Raw genomic sequence first — 22,189 nt, 5'->3', positions numbered from 1 at the left:
AGCTCTGGAGACATTTTTCTCAAAAAATGTATACGCATTTATTAATTCTTTATATTCCATTTAATGCTTTAATAAAATTTAATATAATCTTATATTTTGATGTCTGTAAAATGTTACAATATTCATGGTAGCTTTATTGTCTCCATCTTTTCTCTTCTGCTTTGCTGCTGGTTCGCCCTGATACATAATGACATTATAATCCAGCTGTTTCTGTGCTCGCTGGTATTTCTCCTGCTCACAATCATCACAATAAGACAGCAGACATCCCGATCCCTGATAGTTCAGACACGCCTGATGTAACACTGAGGCTTTTACTGTCCTGCTCTTAGCCATTTCAATTTTATTTATCCCCTCCCCTCTGTGTTTTTTATGGCATAATCTTATGAAGCCAACGCCCTGTTATAAAGTAAATCTGAACCCAGACAGCACAGTAAACTACTTGTTTGCAGATCATCCTCCGGAAACTCCAAAGTCATGAAAAGCTCATGTCTCCTGTTCTTCTGCATCTTATGGAGCATCTCATCTACAGGTGGGTACCTAGACGGGGGGGGGTGATGGAGTGAAGTGACCTCAATGATCCACAGCTATTTTTGTGTTATTTGTATTTTTTTTGTAAATACAGAAATATTCTTCAATACATTTATATAAAATCATACTTCTAATAACATAACAATCATTGTAGTTTTCATGGTTTATATCTATGTATAATATTTATTAGATACATTGAAAAGGGTAAAATAAAAAATAAACCTATGCAGCATTTCTCTTTTTTTTTTCAAATCCATTCGATTTATGAATTTTCTTTTTTGTAAACAAATCAAATTCATTTACAATTTATGCAAAAAATTGAGACGCATCCAAATTTTGGGCAATTCAATTTGCACAAATCCAGCAAAATGAAAATAAACTTTTAATCTCATCTTGGCCCGACTTCTTTGTTGCCATTTGTTTGGACTGTTTGGGCAGGAAATGGGTCATTTTTTTTATTAGACTCCCCTTTCTAAGGTGCTCCACAAACCGGTCATGATGCCACCGCTCCTCTTCCTTCTTTTTGTTCAGGATCCTGGACACCTTGCTGTCATGTGTGGAAGCAAGAAATGTGGTTGATGAGTGTTGCATCCTTTGTGACTATGTGGAAAGCAGCGTACATTTGTGACGCCCCATGTAACAGCGTAGGGATTGGTTAATGTTGGCGGCACCCACTGGATGACCAGGGAGTAGGAAAAAGATGATGACTTAAATGGAGTTGCGAATGGTGGTAGGTCAGGTATGAGGAGGACCAAAGAGAGGTGAGACTGATACTTTATAACTTTTATCCTGGGCAACCCCTATCAGTGCTTCTTAGAGATTTATTTGTCAATCCTCAAGATTATAGGGGTATTCTTACCTTCATCAAAGGATATGTCATAAATAAGTCATATATTACAGATCCTTCTACTAGGAATCACATCGATCTCGAGAGTAGGGCACAGTTGCATGCTGTTCTTGAATGGATATTTGACCATGCTTTTGCAACTCTCTGTAGAAGCTTTGAAACATAATGGAGACACTTGCAAAAGAATGGAGAAGTAACCATATTCATTGCCAAAGAGTTTTGAAGGGGGGTGTATCATGTCTCGCAATATAGATTCAAAGACAAAGTCTATTTTAAAAAAACTAGACTGGGTTGTGGAATCTTGATCTTCACCCATAGTTTTGGTGGGAAGGAGACACTAAGTTGGATGTCGTAGTTTTCCAAGGTATGATTCTTGAAACACTTATGAATCGGTGATGCGGCCAAAGAGTAGTGTGGACCATTACCAGGAAAGCAGAAAGGAAGGCCTAAAGATGAGTTATGATTATGAACAAAGTTTGAACTAACCACAAATATTAGCACAGGTACCAAGTTTTCCATCCAGAGAAAAAGTCAATAACATTATCAGTGCCAGGAGTAGCATTACAGGTATCGGGAGTAGTTTTCCAAGGACAAGTCTGTAGTCAGGGAATAAGGCCATTTTTCTCCTTACAGAGAATGACATACTAAGCATGCCTAGATGAGGAGACTTAAAGCAGCAGTGCACCTCTGGGAAGAGACAATTTGCATATTTCCCCGAGGAGCATTGCGGCTTTGTGTTCTCATCTCGGCATGCTTAGCATGTCATTCTCCGCAAGGAGAAACGATACTTCTTGAATACCGGTCAGACACCTCTCACACAGCCAAACCATATCTCACACTTTGCACTGATGAGGGGCAGTACTCTGAAACACAGTGTCTGCAAATTGAGATTCTGGTTTTGGCGTTTATCCTAAGTCATGTAACAAGGCTTGTTAAAGGGTTGACATTGACTTTTAGGATCGCTACTTCCAATAGGTGGCACTAGAGTTCTAGTCCTCTTCCTCTCTGAAGAGACAATTATCATATTTCCCAGAGGAGCATTGCGGCTTTAAGTCTCCTCATCGCGGCATGCTTAGCATGTCATTCTCCACAAGGAGAAACGATACTTCTTGGATACAGGAAACATTAACACCTTGGTCTTAAACAATAAGATAGCAGTGAAGATAAGCCAAATGAAAAGAAGAAGCATCTTGTTGACTAGTGACCAATGAAATGAGTTCTGAAGGGATATGCTACTAGTCAGAGATTGCCACATGGCAATGAGCTGATCAGTGTTAGTCCATTCATCTAAGTAGACATTTTGTCTTCAGCAAAAAATGACTCCTTATTTTCTAAATATTTTTTTGTCGTTTTTTCCTGGTATCCCTCTCATGATGCACATATTTTTACTCTTCCGGGAGCTCTCTCCCTTGTTTTGTTTGAAGATCACAGGATAAATAAGCTGCTAAAGGGAAGAGAAGTGAAAATGTTTCTGAGCTTATTTCCCAGGTAAAACAAATGGATGCTTATTCATCACAAACTAACAAACTATAGTACCTGAGCTAAATCACTACTCAGTAATGCAACTCCCATAGATATTTATGAGTTTGCAGAATGGTGGCCTTTATCAGCTAGTTTGACATTATCTGAAATTAACAGATTGACATCATGCATGAACTTTCCCTAAGTTGGGTTTTTTCAAATGTGTGACTCTTCTGTTTTAGATGTGCCGAAGTTGTGTGTAAAGTGCGTGGGAGAAAATGAAAACTCCTGTCATGGAATTGCACAGAAATGTTCATCCGCCAATGATGACTGCATTTCACTGCTTGAATTAACCAAAATAGGTAAGCTAAGAGTCCAATTACAGCTGGTAAATGTGTATTCATGTGTGTGAATCTGTATATGTGTGTGCATGTTTGTGTGTTGTATATGTGCAGCATATATGCATGTATTAATGTGTGCTCTATGTATTATATGTGTACAACATACATATGTATGAATGTATTTATGTGTGCGTATGCAGTTATGTTTGTATGTATGCATATATAAATATATTAATTTATGTGGCAAGTGTCACAAGTGTGTCACGTCCTCCTGAGAGATCTGGGGTTAGAAGATCACAATGTATTCTGAATTGTAGATCTTCCATTTAGCCGGTGTGTTTGTGTCCCATATTAAAAGGATTTGGTTTCCTTTGGTACTGAAGATGTTAGCGATCCTTTCTATGCTGGTCAGAAGCTTTCAGCTCCATCTCAGCTGCTTCTGATCTGGTCATTTCTTCTCCCCATAAAGCCTGGCCAGACCTTCTCTGTCTTGTCAGTGAAAAGTTTGTTTCCTAGTTCCTTGGAGACACTGTACTGAATTGGAAATCATTGTTGCTACTGGAGATAATTGCATGCTGTTTTTTGGTGTATACTTTCCTCATTGTTCTATTTCCATTTGGTTGGTACATGCTTGTCCTTCCCTATATATCTAACTACCTTTGGTTAGTGTTGTATGTTTGTTGCTTTTCGTTATCCGTGTTTTGTCTCTGTGTCTTGTTTACCTTACATTTCTGTCCCATGCCTCATGTGGTGGTGGAGGGAACAGATCATGGTTTAACAGAAGCATAGTGAGGTTAGAGACTCGGGCCTCTCTACCATCCAAAGAGTATCCCCAGTACAGGTATACTTAGGGTCCCAGTTCCAGGGACAGTATTAGTCCCCCCTTCCTCACAGAAGACCGTCACAGTAAGTACATACCGACTAAGACTGAGTTGTCAAGGGCCCACCAGTAACATCAAGTTCAGGGGCTCATCGTTTAGCTGCAAGCAAATATGATTTTTTCCTTGTTCACAAATTTATAAAGCAATGAACTGGGTAAATTGTTAAATGAATAAGATGCTGCCTTGGTCTGGAAATAGTGAATTGAGTGTATTGTGCCAACTACTGCTCATACAAGAGGGTGGTGGTCCACTCCTGAACAGGGGCCAACCAGAGAATTAAGAATTATCTTTTTCTCCTGTGGGCCAGTCCAAGTCTGTTTACATATGTGCATTTATGAATATATTTTTGTGTGTATGTATATATTTATACAGTATGTGCATTATATATGGTTTTATGTATGTATGTATTTATATGTATGAATGCATTTATGTGTATGTATACAGTCATGGCCAAAAGTGATGGCACCCTTGAAAAATTATTCTAACTCTAATCCTTAACCTATCCATTACCCTAACTCTAGACCAAAGCCTAATCTTACGTATGGTTAGAAAAAAATGTATTGAAATCTTATATTTACTATAACTTATATTATTTTTCAAATATGTATATATCTTGGACAACTCTCCTAGAATGTCACTGTCTTTCCTTTCACAAAATTGCAAGTGATAAGAGACAGGTAGATACAAGAGATCACAGTTGGACTTTCTATTATTAACCCAGCTGAGAACACTCAGATAATGTTATCACAATGTTGATAGTTGTGATAAGCCAACAATAGCCTTAGAATCATAGAATCATAGAATCATAGAATCGTAGAGTTGGAAGGGACCTCCTGGGCAATCTGGTCCAACCCCCTGCTCAAAGCAGGATTCGCTAAATCATCCCAGTCAGATGTCTGTCCAGCCTCTGTTTGAAGACTTCCATTGAAGGAGAACTCACCACTTCTCGTGGCAGCCTGTTCCACTCATTGATCACTCTAACTGTCAAAAAGTTTTTTCTAATATCTAATCTGTGTCTCTTCCCATTCAGTTTCATCCCATTGCTTCTAGTCTTTCCTTGTGCAAATGAGAATAAAGTTGATCCTTCTACAATGTGACAGCCCTTTAGATATTTGTAGACAGCTATTAAGTCTCCTCTCAGTCGTCTCTTTTGCAAACTAAACATTCCCAAATCCTGCAACCTTTCCTCATAAGACAGGGTTTGCAGACCGGTCACCATTCTGGTCGCTCTTTTCTGAACTTGCTCCAGTTTGTTGATGTCTTTTTTAAAATGTGGTGCCCAAAACTGGACACAATATTCCAGATGAGGTCTGACCAAAGAGGAGTAGAGGGAAATAATGACTTCACGTGATCTAGACTGTATGCTTCTGTTAATACATCCTAGAATTGCATTTGCCTTTTTTGCTGCTGCATCACACTGTTGACTCATATTCAGTCTGTGATCTATTAGTATACCCAAGTCTTTTTCACATGTGCTGTCACTTAGCCCTATTCCTCCCATTCTATATATGCTTTTTTCATTTTTATTGCCCAGATGTAGTACTTTGCATTTCTCCCTGTTAAAAACCATTCTGTTAGTTGCTGCCCACTTCTCCAGTTTATTTAAATCTTTTTGAATCCTCTCTCTCTCTTCTCTAGTATTAGCTATCCCTCCTAGCTTTGTGTCATCAGCAAATTTAATCAGTTTACCCTCAATTCCTTCATCTAAATCGTTGATAAAGATGTTGAACAATACAGGGCCCAGGACAGAGCCCTGTGGTACCCCACTTGAGACATTCTTCCAACTGGATGTGCAGCCATTTACGACCACTCTTTGGGTCCGATCACTAAGCCAGTTATGAATCCACCTAACAGTTGCCTTGTCCATTCCATACTTAGTCATTTTTTCAATAAGGATTGTATGAGAGACTTTGTCAAATGCTTTGCTGAAGTCAAGATATACTATATCTACAGCATTTCCTTGATCCACCCAATCAGTGATACCGTCATAGAAGGAAATTAAGTTAGTCTGACATGACTTATTAGTTAGAAACCCATGCTGACTCTGTTTAATCACTTCATTCTTATCCAGGTATTGACATACATGTTGTTTAATAATTTGTTCAAAGATCTTTCCTGGTATAGAAGTCAGACTCACCGGCCTATAGTTGCCTGGGTCCACCTTCTTCCCCTTTTTGAAGATAGGAACAACATTTGCTCTTCTCCAGTCTTCTGGCACTTCTCCTGTTCTCCAAGAATTTTCAAAGATTATGGAGAGGGGTTCAAAAATTTCTTCTGCTATCTCCTTCAGTACTCTGGGGTGTAATTCATCTGGACCTGGAGACTTGAATTCATTTAGGTTAGCTAAGTGTTTCCTCACTATCTTTCTGTTTATAGATATCCTGGATTCTTCTATTCCCTTAATAGGACAGTGAATAACAGTTGATGTTGCATTTCCTTTCTGAGAGAAAACAGATGCAAAATAGGAATTTAAAAGTTCAGCCTTCTCAACATCCTGTCTTACCATTTCATCATTTTCATCCTGTAAAAATCCTATAGCATCTTTGACTTTTCTTTTACTTTTCACATATCCCCAAAATCCTTTATTATTGCTTTTGACATCTCTTGCAAGCCTCAGTTCATTTTCAGCTTTAGATAATCTGATTTGTGCCCTGCAGGTTCTGCAGACAGCATTATATTCTTCTTTAGATATGCCTCCCTCTTTCCATTTTATAAACATTTTTTTCTTCCTTTTTAGCATGTGCTTAAGTTCTGTGTTCATCCATCCTGGTTTCCTTAAATGCTTCCTATTCTTCCCTCTTTTCGGAATTGTTAACAACTGTGCTTTGAGAATTTCATTTTTCAAGATTTCCCATCCTTCCTGGACATTTTTGTCTTTAAGGATATCCAGCCATTGGATCCCTCCAATTCTCTTTCTGAATCCCTTAAAATCTGCCTTTCTGAAATCTAACCTTGACGTCTGAGTCTTCACAGGTCTTCCACCTCTAGTAATCCAAAATTCTAAAATAGCATGGTCGCTACCTCCTAGGGTCCCAGCCACTTTTACCTCCTCAACCATTTCCTCCCTGTTTATAAGGATTAGATCCAAGGTAGCAGTTCCCCTTGTTTTCTCCCTTACCTTTTGGAAGATAAAGTTGTCAGCAAGAGAGGATAAGAATTTCCTTGACCTGTTAGTTTTGCCTGAGAGAGATTCCCAACAAATGTCTGGATAGTTGAAATCTCCCATGACAACTATGTCATATTTTTTGGAGAACTTGGCCATCTGATGCATAAAGAGTTCATCTATATATTCGGCTTGCACAGGCGGCCTGTAGTAAATGCCTACAATGGTGTCCTTTCCATTGTTCTGTCCTTGTATTCTTACCCAAACAGTTTCCACAGAACTCCCAGTCTCTGAAGCTTCAATCTCTGTGCAGATATACGCGTTTCGAACATACAATGCGACACCCCCTCCTCGTTTATCAAGTCTGTTTCTTGCAAATAAGTTGTATCCTTCTAGTCTTGTATTCCAATCATGTGTATTGTCCCACCAAGTTTCAGTGATTCCAATTACATAATATTTCTGTTCCTGTGTTAGTAGTTCCAATTCTCCTTGTTTGTTGCCCATGCTTTGTGCATTAGTATAGAAACATTTTAGTTTGTGATTGGTTTCTCTTTCTCCAATATTTTTATTAATTAGATTCTTTCGTCTTTGTTCTTCCTTTCCACTTCTAATAGCAGAGTTCTCAATAGCATTTGTCAGGTGTATGGCTTTTTCTGGTCTTTTGCTTCCCTTCCCATGTTGTTCTAGTTTAAAGCTCTCCTTACAAGTGTAGCAAGGCGACTTCCAAATACATGCTTTCCAGTCTTCGTAAGGTGCACCCCATCTCTAGCAAGTAGTCCATCGTATAAGTAGTTCACTCCGTGATCCAGAAATCCAAATCGTTGCTGACGGCACCATCGACGTAGCCAGTTGTTCACCTGCAGAATGCCTTCCTCTATGCTTGGTAATAAGTCACCAACCAAGGCACAGAGATAACCTCCCTGCAAAAAATGACCTACTATTGACAACGGTAAAAACTCATACCGATGGTTATTAAGGCTATGTGCGCACATGGAGTATTTGCCTGCAGAAATTTCTGCAATATTTGTGCATCTATTAGCATGAATAACACTGCGGCAAATTTTTTGCCTTGTTTTTGTATGCATTTTTTGCTGAGTTTTTGCATGTGCTATTGTACAGCAATTAAGTTTTTTTTAGCTCAATAAAGATATATAAAAAACAAACCTACACACACACATTGTCACCAGCCTATGTAGGATTGTTAAGAGAATGAACATACATAGGCTGTAACCAAAGAGCAACTGTTAATTTCAAAGAAAAAATTGCTTGGGCTCCCGCGTAATTTTAATAACCAGCAAAGGAAAAGCTGATTCCTGAAGGCTGATGATAAAAATTCTGGAAAGGACCCAATAGCCATAAAGGTTCCCAGGCAATTAATATCAGCTCACAGCTGATTGCTTATCCTTTACTGGCTAGTTTACAGGGTGATCCCAGAAAAAAATGACATAGGATCCTTCTATAAAATCTAACCAGCAAAGGCTAGGCAGACAACTGCGTACTGACATGGATATTGTCCCTCTCTAAAAACATCACCTCTCAGCCACCCCAAAAAAGGCACATCTATAAGATTCGCCAAATCTGGTGCTTAGCCGTGCTCTTCCTACTTGCCCTGTAACATTGACAAGTGGGGTTCATATTTGTGGGGTTGATGTCACCTTTGTATTGTCAGGTGACATCAAGCACACAGGTTGGTAATGGAGAGGCATCAATAAGATGCCCCCATTGCTAACTCTGTAGTTATATCGTATAAAAAACACACACCCAGAAAAAAATCCTTTATTTGAAATAATGACACAGACACCTTTAATGAACTTTTATTAACTATACTCAACGAATGCCTAATCCACTGGCCACTGGGTAAGAAGGAGACAACTGTTGGTGCAATAATAAGAAAATAGAAGAAATACAAAATGACTGTCAATCGACAGCAATCTGGGGCACCATGCAAAATCTCACCTCATAGGGTAGCCTTGATCATGAGGAAGGTGAGAGATCAGCCTAAAACTACACAGGGGAACTTGTTAATGACCTCAAGGCAGTCACATTCACCAAGAAAACCATTGTAAACACATTACGCCGTAAAGCTTTAAAGTCCTGCAGTGCCCGCAAGGTCCCCCTGCTCACGAAGGCACATGTGCAGGCCCATCTGAAGTTTGTCAATGAACACCTGGATAGTTCTATGAATGATTGTAAAAAGATGCTGTGGTCAGATGTGACAAAAATTGAGGTCTTTGGCATTAACTCAACTTGCCGTGTTTGGAGTAAGAGAAATGCTGCCTATGACCCAAAGAACACCATCCTCACTGTCAAACATGGAGGTGGAAACATTGTGTTTTGGGGGTGTTTTTCTAATAAAGGCACAGGACTACTTCACCACATCAATGGGAGAATGGATATAGCCATGTACCATAAAATCCTGAGTGACAACGTCCTTCCCTCCGACAGGACATTAAAAATGGGTCGTGGTTGGGTCTTCCAGCAAGACAATGACCCAAAACATATAGCCAAGGCAGCAAAGGAGTGGCTCAAAAAGAAGCACCCTAATGTCATGGTGGACTAGCCTAGCCAGTCTCCAGACCTTAATCTAATAGAAAACTTATAGGAGTTGAAGCTCTGAGTTGCCAAGCGACAGCCTTGAAATCTTAATGATTTAGAGATGATCTGCAAAGAGGAGTGGACCAAAATTCCTCCTGACATGTGCGCACACCTCATCATCAATTGCAAAAAAGTCTGACTGCTGTGCTTGCCAACAAGGGTTTTGCCACCAAGTATTAAGTCTTGTTTGCGGGATCAAATACTTATTTTGCACTGCAAAATGCAAATAAATTGATATTATTCATACAATGTGATTTTCTGGATTTTATTTTTGATAATCTATCTCTCAATGTTAAAATTAACCTACCTTTAAAATTATAGACTGTTCTTGTCTTTGTCAGTGGGTAAACTTACAAATCAGCAAGGGATCAAATACTTATCTTCCCCACTGTGTAATGCATAATGTTCCACAATGATCTTGATGACTTTGAGAGCAGTCACTAATGTGACTGCGCTCAAAGACAGCCGGTAAAACACTGACAGGAGATAATCACTCCCGCTGTGTATAGCACTGAGCTGCTGTGATAAAGTTCTCACACAGCGGTGCTGTAAGAGAGAGCACTGGAGCTGATCAGCTGATGAACTCCAGTGAACTCTCTCATGGCAGCCCAGTGATACACTGCGGGAGCGATTACCTCCTGTCAGTGTATCGCCAATGGCCGGGTAGTGCAGTCACATCTCCTGATGTGACTGTCTACATATGCGAACGCTGTGGGACACTCCGGATTACTTGGACTACAGAGGACAGGTGAGTATATGGTGGTTTATTTTTTTCTAGGAGACATGGGCATTTGGGATTGGGCATTAGGAGAGTATATTTTTTTGCTTTAATTTTTTTCTAGGAGACGAGGGAATCGGGATTTGGTGTAAGGTGAGTATAATGTGTTTTTTATTTTTATTTTAATATGTATATAATTAGTTTCCTTTTGTTAAACTGTTATCAGCAGACGTAGCCTGATAGGAGCAGTAGTCTAATCAGCCTATGCCTGCTGACCTGCGGTAAGCTTTTTACTGCAGGTCACTGCTGTGGGTCACAGTCACAGCTGCGTGGTCATGCTGACATCTGACAGCATGACTGTGCAGCTCTCTGACCGATGATCTTACCAGCAGTAGCATTACCACAGATAAGAAAATCGCACCGGTGTTTCTTGCGCTGTCACACAGATGACAGCGTGGGAAACACCATAGGAAGTACGTAAAAACACAAACAAAAACTCAGTAAATCCGCAGCAAATCTGCAAACATTTTTATAACTGAATTTTTACTGTGGATTTAACAGATTCAATTGAAGTCAATGGGTGAAAAACGCTGCAGAAATGCACAAAGAATTAACATGCTGCAGAAAAAAACTAACTGCTAATACTCAAAGGAAATTTACTGATCATGTGCACAACACTTTATGATTGTCATTGGTTTAGTGTGCATAAGCATTCCAGAGCATTTTTGGCCAATTTCTGCACTTAAAAACCACCTCAAAAATGCATAAAATATGCACTGTATGCACATAGCCTAAGGGGTGACATAAGACCTGTCACTTGCTGAAAAAATTAGATATAAAGTTGTGGCCAAAAGTGTTGGCACCCTTGAAATTGTTGGAATGAGGCCTGCAAAGAAAAGAACACTGTATCTACAGTCAAATATGGTGGAAGCTCAAAGATGTTTTGGGGCTGTTTTGCTGCCTCTTTCACTGGGGGCCTTGACTGTGTGCAAGGCATCATAAAATCTGAAGATTACAAAAGGATTTTGGGTCACAATGTTGTGCCCAGTGCCAGAAACTGGGTTTATGTCCAAGGTCATGGGTTTTCCAACAGGACAATAACCTCAAACATACTTCAAGAAGACGCCAGAAATGGATGGAAGCAAAACACTGGAGAATTAAGTGGCAGCAATGATTCCAGATCTAAATCCCATTGATCACCTGTGGAGAGATCTGAAAACTGTTGTTGGGAGAAGGCACCTTCATATATGAAAGACCTTGGTCAGTTTGCAAAAGAAGAGTGGTCCAAAATTCCAGCTTAGAGGAGGAAGAAGATTGTTGATGGATATGGGAGGTGATTGATTGCAGTTATTTATTCCAAAAGGGTGCAACCAAATAATAAGTTGAAGGTGCCAACAATTTTATCCTACCCATGTTGGGGGTTTTGTGTGAAATTATGTCCAATTTGCCTTTATTTCTGTTTTTTTGTGTTGTTCCAAAACACACAAACAAACTTGTGAATAACAAAGCATGTGTAATTGCAAATATTTTTTGAGAAAAATGCAATATTTTCTGAAACTATTTCATGGTTGCCAATACTTCTGGCTATGACTGTACATATACAGTTTATACAGCTCTGGCAAAAATTAAGAGACCACCACATCAAAACGTTGTCATGGGCAGCCCATTCGCCAAACCAGAACCCCATTGAAAACCTCTGAAATGTAATCAAGAGGATGCAGGATAGTCACAAGCCATCAAACAAACAAGAACTGCTTAAATTTTTGCGCCAGAAGCAGTATGAAAGATCGGTGGCAAGCATGTCAAGACGCATGGTCATTCCACAAAATATTGATTTCTGAACTCTTCCTGAGTTAAAACACTCCAAAGACATACTGATAGGGAATTTAGATTGTGAGCCCCATCAGGGACAGTGATAATAAGGTATGCAAAACTGTAAAGCGCAGCGGAATATGTTAGCGCAATATAAAAATAAAGAGTATTATAACTACAATCTTAAATCTCTCCCTCTCCTCTGGCATTTTCCCATCCTCCATCAAACACTCTAGCATTACTCCATTATTAAATAAACCTGCCCTTGACCTATCCTGCACAAACAACTACAAACCAGTCTCCAATCTCCCCTTCACTTCTAAACTCTTTGAGCACCTTGTCTACTCCCGTCTTACCCGTTACCTCTCCACTCATTCACCTTCGCCCCCTACATTCGACAGAAACTGCACTCATCAAAATGACCAATGAGCTTCTGACAGCAAAATGTAATGGTGACCACTCTTTGTTCATTCTTCTCGACCTTTCTGCAGTTTTCAAAACTGTTGACCACCATCTTTTACTCTCTAGGCTCCAGTCACTGGGCATTAATGACACTACCCTCTCCTGGTTCTCTTCCTATCTTTCTGACCGCTCCTTCAGTGTTTTGTTCGCTGACTCCACTTCATCTCCTCTTCCTCTGACTGTTGGGGTACCTCAGGGCTCATTCCTTTGCCCCCTTCTCTTCTCTCTCTAAATGGCTCCAATTGGACAGAACATCAGCAGATTTGGCTTTCAGTACCATCTTTATGCTGATGAAACACTATACACGTCATCCCCTGACATTACCCTTGCTGTACTACAGAACGCCAGTGACTGTCTGTTCACAGTCTTCAACATCATGTCCGCTCTCTATCTGAAACTCAACCTCTCCCAAACTGAACTTCTTCCGCTCCCACTGTCTACTAACCTCCCCAACTCTGACACTTCCCTCTCTGTGGGTGGCACCATAATAACACCCCGGCAGCAGGCACACTGTCTGGGTGTTACGTTTTACACCAGTCTCTCCTTCACCTCCCATATACAACCTCTTGCCCGCTCTTGCTGTTTACACCTCAAGAACATCTCTAGAATCCGCCCTTTTCTCATCATGAAAACAATAAGAAGCCTCACTTTTGCCTTGATCTACTCCCGCCTGGACTACTGTAATGCTCTATTAATTGGCTTCCCTCTCACTCGACTTTTCCCTCTCCAGTTCCTCCGTAATGCAGCAGCCAGGGTCATTCATCTGGCTAATCGGTACTCAGATGTGTCCGCTTTTCGTCAGTCATTACACTGGCTGCCCTTTCATTCAGGATCCAATTTAAAGTACTTGTTCTCACCCACAAAGCTCTCCACAGTGCTGCACCCCCTTACATCTCCTCCATAATTTCTGTCTATCAGTCTAGCCGATCGCTGAGCTCTGAAAACGACTTTCGACTAACCTCTGCACTAATCTGTGCCTCCCGCCCCCGACTCCAAGACTTCTCCCACGCTGCTCCAATCCTCTGGAATGCTCTACCCCAAGAAATTAGGACCATCCACAACTTGCACAGTTTTAGGCGCTCCCTCAAAACACATGTGTTCAGAGCAGCCTATCACGTTCCCTAATCAAAGTCATTTTATGTGGAAGTGTGTGTGTGTAGCCCAGTCACTATCTCTATCTATCCCCCACTCCCTCAAGATGGCTGGACCATCATTGTAAATACACAACTGTACTTTGTATCCCCCCCCACCTCCTTGTAGATTGTCAGCTCTCACGAGCAGGGTCACCTTATTTTCGTCTTATTTTGCTTTAATTATTGTATTGTTAATGTTTTTACCTATGACTGTTGTGTTTGAAATTTTTAAACTGTAAAGCACTGTGGAATATGTTGGCGCTATATAAATAAAGATTATTATTATATGTATGTTGCATTTATAGTGTATATAGGCATGTTGTGTATATATGTACCGTATATACTCGAGTATAAGTCGATCCGAGTATAAGCTGAGGCACCTAATTTTGCCACGAAAAACTGGGAAAACGTATTGACTTGAGTATAAGCTGGGTGTGCATTGTCCCCACATCCCTATACTGGTATGCATGGCTTCCCTGTCCCTATCATTGTTTGCATGGCTCCCCCCGTCCCTGTCCTTGTATGCATGGTTCCTATATAAAAAAAAAACATCCTACTTACCTTGCCTGTGCGCGCTCGCTGCATATCGTTTGTTCCGGCGCCAGAAGTCCTTCCAGCAGAGCGATTATGTGGCCCCACTCATTAAGGTAACTAATGAATATTCACTCTATGCCTATAAAAGTGGAGAGGCATGAATATTCATTACCTTAATGAGCAGGGCAACGTGATCGCTCTCCCAGAAGAGCTGCTGGCGCCAAAACGAACGAGATGCAGTGATGGCGTGCAGGGATGGTAAGTAGGATGTGTGCTGGATGCCGAGGCTGCAGTTGTCACTGTGTGCTATTACAGAGAAATGAATATTCATTTCTCTTTAGCAGTGGCACAGGGTTTAGCCACAGCCACCGGCTCCCACCTTTGTGACCTACTGATCCGTCGCTCCCCTTCCCCCCTGACTTTCTGGGACATTTGTCTCGTGTATAAGCTTAGCCACTCAGCTTATACACGAGTCCATTGTTTTCAGCATGAGTTAATTAATTTTTAGCATAAAAAATATGTGCTTAAAAACATGGCTTATACACGAGTATATATGATTTGTGGTATTTATAGTGTATATTTTTATGTTGTGTCAATGACGTTCATGTGTATGTTGTGTATTCCATACACCTGGCATTTCTCTTGCAAAGTCTCCTTTATAAATTAAGTGGTTTAAGATCTGGAGATCATTAAAAAGGCACAGGAAACATTTAAAAAAGGAAAGGAAAGAAAAAACAGACATTACCAAGGTTTGTACTAATCAGTGAGCTCTGACTTCCTGAAGGTAAGGATATAAGGCTGCGGATCTGAAGTCTAATTACAGTAGATACAACAACATGAAAAATTAAATTAATAGAAGAAACTTTTATCATGGATGAAAATTAGTGACTCGCGGACCTGTGGATGTTCGTATTTGTCGGGTTCAGCCAAACATTTAAAAAAAAGTTTGGTTTGGATACCAGAACCGTACCCAAACTCAAACCCTAACACAGACCCCATTGAAATGAACTGGGGGTACAAAACATCTGGTGTTTTATACATTGTCATCTATGTGAAACGCCAGCTGTGATTGGCAATAAGTTTGTTAACGCCGATAAGAGTTCTGCCACACAGATGACAGCATGTAAGTCAGCAGCTTTGACCGGCGGTAAAAACGTTACCACCGGTCACAGGTGTCTGTTGATGAGAGTATCACTCTCATCAGCACATGCCTGGTCTCACTGATAGCTGCAGGAGGAGCCAATATTTGTCATGGCTGTCATTGTGTGACAAGGGCGACCGGAGGGGGGTAATTATGGCCAAGTTACTTACACAGTCCACAGACAGAGTCCACTGAGCCAATGGTCAGCGAGCACCCCCGGCCCCTTGTACATAAATAGACCGGACCGACACAGCTATTCCCACAGTTTACCTTTCCCTCTCTCCGGCCATGGTAGTCCAGGTGTATTAGAGTCCAAGATGGCAACTGTTGTCCAGCAGAGAATAACTTTATAATGAACAGGGATGGAATAGAAAGAAAAGAGTACAACAATGGCTTCCTGTTCTCTCCCTAACACTCTCCTTAGCCACACCCACAGCAGCTGCAGCAGCTGAAGATTCACAGTAGCCCACTTGATGGAATCTGGGCGCTCATAGCCCCTTCAGTGGGGGGCCCTTCCAGAGTCTTGGGGCCTGTATTGGGTTCCTATAATCCTAGAGTCCTTGGTTCTGGGGCAACAGATTTCTCCCCTCCGGGAGTCTGGCAATATCCCGTCCATATTACACGTCTGCCATGGGCCAATGTGTCCGGGCTACTGACGGGAGACAGCAGCTTCATCCCGCCTTTCTGCTGCTGCTGGTCCAGCCCCCCCGAATTAATTGATCACTATCCCTAACTATACACAGCCCTTAAAGGGGAGCATCCACAATACAATACAAGGCATAACAAATACAGTACATACATAATACATTTGTATAAGGTGCACGGGTTGGCCGCACAGAGAAGGAGAGGGCGCAACAGAGGGGACCTACCACCTCCATACACTCCTCATTCCTTAAACATAGCTGTCCCCCGCCATGGCAACTTTTGTAAAACGTGCACATGACTTAAGAGTCCCAGTCTCTCTGTAGATGGGTCCATAGAAAAACAGTTCATAGTCCACAAGAGCCGGTTGGCCCTTTAACACTGGTGGGCCTTACTCAGGCCTGGCAGCTTCCCCCTCCTTCCTTTCAGCGGACCATGGGACACTTAATGGTTGTGGGCTACATTTTTAACATGGGGATCGTCCAAGGGTCAAAGCGGGAACACTGTTCAGGGTCATGCAGTCCAGCAGCCACACCCATCCACCCCATGGGGTTCTGGTCCTGTGATCCAGTAAGGGTGGCATCAACGGGTGCAAAACAAACTTGGAGGAGGAGAAAACCATTAAACGTGAACGTCATCTGTTGGCCACATCAGATGCCAGTATCCTCAAGTGCCAGGGATGCAGAACAGTCCCTTGTCCTGGGTGCAACAGGCACCGATATCCTGTCTTAAAAGGGCCGCTCAGTATATCCATGGCCATTAACTTGCTTAGTGGGCCGCATTTGGCCCCTGTACCACTACATAAACATTAGATGAGGACCACTCCCTCCAGTGATGGTCCTGCAGCTCCTGGAGCTTTCTGGCTCCGTGATTACATCGGTGGTCGCCTCATTGCCCTGAGGCACCACTCTCTCCTGTGCAGCTGGAGCAACTGCAGCCGCGGCATCCGGCCGCTCCACACATGGGGTCCCCTGCGGTGGGCTGGTCTCCCAGTCGGAGGCCATCTTTATGGCTACTGCGTAGGGCCCTCAGGGGCCTTGCTCTTTAATGAAATCCAGGTAGTCCCCTTCTCGGAGAGGACCAGGAAATATGAGGGACCCAGCATTAATATAAACTTTGGCCCCGGTCTCCAGCTCCTGCAGGAAATCATAGCCATTGCTTCAGTTTAGATATCCGCCAAGGCGCTGCAGCTCACGGACGATCTGGCGCTCCCACTGCCTCTTCTCCCAAATGATCTCATGGATCCACTGGTCCTCCGTGACCATAGATACATGGGGTTCCTCCACACACCTGCCATGGGTGTTATCTGGAATGAGGATTACCTGGGGAAGCACAGGGGCCATCGTTGCTGAAGATGACAATGGAGAGGACTGGCAGGACGGCTCCGGCGAAGACGGTGGGACCACAGGAATACAAGGCATAACAAAGACAGCACATACATAATACATTTGTATACATGTGGCCACACAGAGAAGGAGAGAACTGAGGGGACCTGCCACCTCCTTACAATTGAGTCGGAAGTGTCCACAGCAGCAAAGCTTTTTGATTACAGCTTTTCAGCAAACTTTGTTCGTGCTGCCAAACCCGAACAATAGCACAGATATTGATATTGTGTTTGGACTTACCGTTTGGACTTACCATTTGGGTTTGCCAGATTTTATAAACCTGAGTGGGGAGGGGGGTGCCAAAGGAACTGAATGAAATACATGATTTCAATAATTAAGGCTTTTGTTTCAATACATTCTTCCTCGTAGTGCATCTATCATATGGGTTACTGGCTAAATGTTTATAGTTCTATGATTGTTGCAAAACAAACAGCTAATTTTTATATACAGTACATGTAAGATTCTTTTCTTTAAATCAATTTTTTTTTTAATGTTTTACAAGGTGCAAGGGAAATTTCTCTCTTTATGAGATTCTGCGGTAACTGCTCTCAACAAAAGATTGGATTTGTTCGGTTTGACAAAGGTATCCTGAGGATTAATGCAACCTGCTGCAGCAATAACAAGTGCACTCCTATTAGCCCCACCAGTAAGTCATAGACGAGATGTCATTATGTAAAATGCATGCTTTATATGATGCAAAATCTATAGAATTGTTACAGTTCTGGTGAGGACTAAAAGAGCCGTCTGGCTGCTCCAAAATAATGTATTATTGTGTCTTAATATGCCCACAGTAGGATTAGTCATAGAATAGAATCATGACTTTGCTTATTAGTGATAAGGAGAAAATAACAGTAAGTTTTGCTATAGGCTGTAAAGCAAAGCTCAATTTTGGAGTATGAACTTTACTGACATCTAGTGATCAACATATGAATTGCAACTTGTTTTGAATTATTTTAATATGAAAAGCTGATGATAAAATGTTACCCATTTTTTGTTTTCTTTTACTACAAGTTCCACCAGATAAAGCTTTCTCTAAAGAAGGTAAAGTCAAGGGCAATGGGATTAGGTGTAAATCGTGCTACGCTTCCAACACTAAAAACTGTGATTGTAATGCCTATGTGAATTGTAAAGCAGAGGAGACAAGATGTATTTCGCGCTATATGTCTGCTACAGGTCAGTTCTGCAGAGATATCTATAATTATTGATACTTTGCCTTTTTATGTCATTAGGATCAGGTTTTGCTTTGTATAATGTTAGAAGATGCACATTTCAGGAAATAAAAGGACACACGCTGAAGCTTTTTCCATTCTTTCTCCATAGCGGGGCACAACCATATTTCTACCATGCGAGGCTGCACCACGACAGACATGTGTGAAGTCATCAAAGATAAAGAAATAAGCATGAAATTAAATACCACCCGAGTAAGATCCAACTTTTCATGCTCGAATGAAAGTGGCAGCGCCCACAGGAGTTTACTATTGCTTGTCTTTACTGCCGCCCTATTCTCCAAGTTTACGACAGCCACGTGACTAATATTGGTGCAAAACTACTGACTCCTAAAAGTATTAAAAATAGTATTATTGCAAATTTGTATATTACTAGTATTTAAAAAATATAATGCTTTCTTAACATGCATACAAAGCCTAATCTGCTTCTTTCTCCACTTAAGAACCTCTTGTTCCACCCTTAAGAGCTACTTTGCGAAATCCAGGATATAAGTCATATAATGGTCAGAAATAGTGTTTTTCTTCATGGACACATAGATGGCAGCTTATTTTGAACACTCACCTAAAATGACAGGTGAACATTAAAACAATGGACAATATAAAAAAAGTCTTGTATTTGGTATAATGTATTACAGAATAACTTAACAACTATGTACATACATAAATGTGCTCACATTGGAGAAATTAGTACACTGAAGTCGGAATTCACTGAAGAAGAATTGTCTACAAGGATTAGAAAAATGGCAACCAAATGTCAATGGGACAGACAGTGAGGGCCACCTAGGGTTAACCTGGTGAATACCTTTTAGAACAAAGTCCATCATTAGCAAAAAATCAGGTCAACATCTCCATATATAGAGAAGTATCTGGGTAAGATGACTATTGAAAACTTGTTCCCTGTAGGAACCTCGCTGACTGTATATACTGTATGCAAAGTAGTGGAGAATACACTGCAATATTAATAAATGTCTAGAAAATAAGTATCAACCTTGTGATTCCCTATTTATCCCACAGAAAGGGCGTAGGAAAAGAGAGGGAAAGAAAAAAAAGAAAGAAAGAAAAAAGGATAAATAGGTAGATAGATAGATAGATAGCTAGATAATAGATAACAGATATTAGATAGCTAGATAACGATAGATAATAGATAGATACAGTATTTTTCGGACTATAAGATGCACTGGACCATAAGACGCACCCCAAATTTTCAGAAGGAAAATGGGGGGAAAAATGAATGCGTCAATTGGGAGTCCATTTTACAGTCCTGAATTCAGCTTACCAGGGGGGGATCAACAGCGCTGGTGGAGCGGAGTCACAGGGGGTGTTTGGTGGTCTAGTGATGATATGACACAGACTGGTGCACAGGTTTGGTGGTGCTTGGTGGTGCGGGAGCTCCGGCGACATTTTATGAAAGCTGGGAGCCCCCACAGCCCGGATCACAGTCTATTGCTGCAGGTTTTGTGGTGCTTGACAACAGTTTGTGAAGTATTGCCTCAATGCTGTGGCCATCGGGAAAATGGCAGCTGGAGGCAGCGCATGCGCAGATTGAGATCTCGACAACGAGATCTCGTCTCGAGATCCCGAGAGATGAGATCTTGGAGACAAGATCTCAATCAGCGCATGCGCCGCCTCCGGCGGCCATTTTGCAGGAGGCCAGATTGATTACCAAGGCACAGATTGAGATCTCGGCATCGACATTTTGTGAAGTATTGCCTTGATGCTGTGGCCTTTGAGAAAATGGCTGCCAAAGGCGGCACATAGGCAGATTGAGATTTCAGCAATTAGATCTGGTCCCGAGATCTCAGGAGAAGAGATCTTGAAGAAAATCTCATTCTGCGCATGCACCGCCACCATTGGCCATTGTCCCATAGGCCACATCATTGAGGCACTAGAAGTGCAGGGGCTCCTGGCTTTTACAAAATGTTGCCAGAGCCCCCACACCACTGAGAATCACCACACCAACCGCACCAGGCTGGAATGTTTTTCTCAATATCTGACATGAAATCAGAATAAACCTTTCACGTTTAGGTCAATTAGGATTACCATAATTATAAATATTTGCCAGATTCAAGAGTAATGAGAGAGAGAATGTTTTAAGTCATTTTTGTTGCTTACTGCAAAGTCAAAAATTTCCATACATTTCATTAGTATTTGGTACCGTTGCCCTTAAACTGAATGACTTGTTTCACACATTTGGGATCTCCTTCCACAAGCTTCTCACTATAGTTGGTTGAAATTTGGACCTATTTCTCTTGACAAAACTGGTGTAACTGATCGAGGTTTGTAGGCCGCCTTGCTCGCACAGGCCTTTTCAACTTTGCCCATAAATTTTCAATAGGATTGAGATCAAGGCTTTGTGATGGCCACTCCAAAACATTGACTTTGTTATCCTTAAGTAACTTTGTTTCCATTTTGGCAGTATTCTTCTGGCCATTGTCCATTGGGAAGACGCATTTCTGCCCAAGCTTTAACTTCCTGGCTGATGTCGTGAGATGTTGCTTCAGTATTGCCACACAATCTTCTTTTCTCATGATGCCATCTATTTTGTCAAGTGAACCAGTCCCTCCTGCAGCAAAACAACCCCACAAAATGATGTTGCTACCCCCATGTTTCACAATTGGCATGGTGTTCTTAGGCTTCCAAGTTTCTCCCTTTTTCCTCCAAACGTAGCGATAGACATTATGCCCAAAAAGTTCAATATTAGTTTCATCAGACAACAGGACATGTCTCCAAACATTAAGGTATTTGTTCCTGTGTGTATTTGCAAACATTAATCAGACTTTTTTATGTTTCTTTTGGAGTAATGTAAAGAAACTGCCACCTGATGATGACGGTGCTACTGTTGAAACGCGTTGTGGACGGAAGCAAAATATCTTTGTCTTGGTGTTCCTAGTGCTCCTCTGACCGTGTGTTTTTCTTTACATTGCTCAAGTCCTCCCTTGGAGGTGCATGGCTGGAGCTGCGGTGGATCTCCTCCAAACACTGAGCCCTTTGGGACCGATCTCCTAGCGTTCCCCAGTGACCACAACTTCTTTGTCTCTTTTGGAGTATTGGCTTCTTCCTGGCAGAGTGGCCTTTTAGCCCAAGTTGATACAGTACTTGTTTCACTGTGGACATTGACACAATCTTACCAGCTTCCACCATCATATTCACAAGGTCTTTTGCTTTTGTCCTTGGGTTGATATGCACATGTTGGACCATAGCATTTTCATGTCTAGGACACAGAACTCGTCTCCTTCCTGAGCGGTATGATGGCTGGACATTCCCATCTTGTTTGTAGTTGCATATAATTGTTTGTACAGATGAACGAAGCACCTTCAGGTATCTTGAAATTGTACCCAAGGATGAGCCAGACATCTGCAAGTCCACAATTCTCTTCCTGA

General features: G+C 41.5%; 1 pseudogene; it reads left to right on the top strand.

Annotated features, from left to right (window-relative positions):
* The first annotated feature begins 367 nt into the window (after positions 1-367).
* The window catches only part of LOC141084972 (uncharacterized), a 42,887-nt pseudogene continuing 21,065 nt past the window's right edge, over positions 368-22,189 (top strand).

This window comes from Dendrobates tinctorius, unplaced genomic scaffold, assembly GCF_039654945.1.
Source record: "Dendrobates tinctorius isolate UK_male_01 unplaced genomic scaffold, ASM3965494v1 ptg000028l, whole genome shotgun sequence".
Classification (NCBI taxonomy): Eukaryota; Metazoa; Chordata; class Amphibia; order Anura; family Dendrobatidae; genus Dendrobates; species Dendrobates tinctorius.
This window is presented reverse-complemented; position numbering and strand designations above follow the sequence as displayed.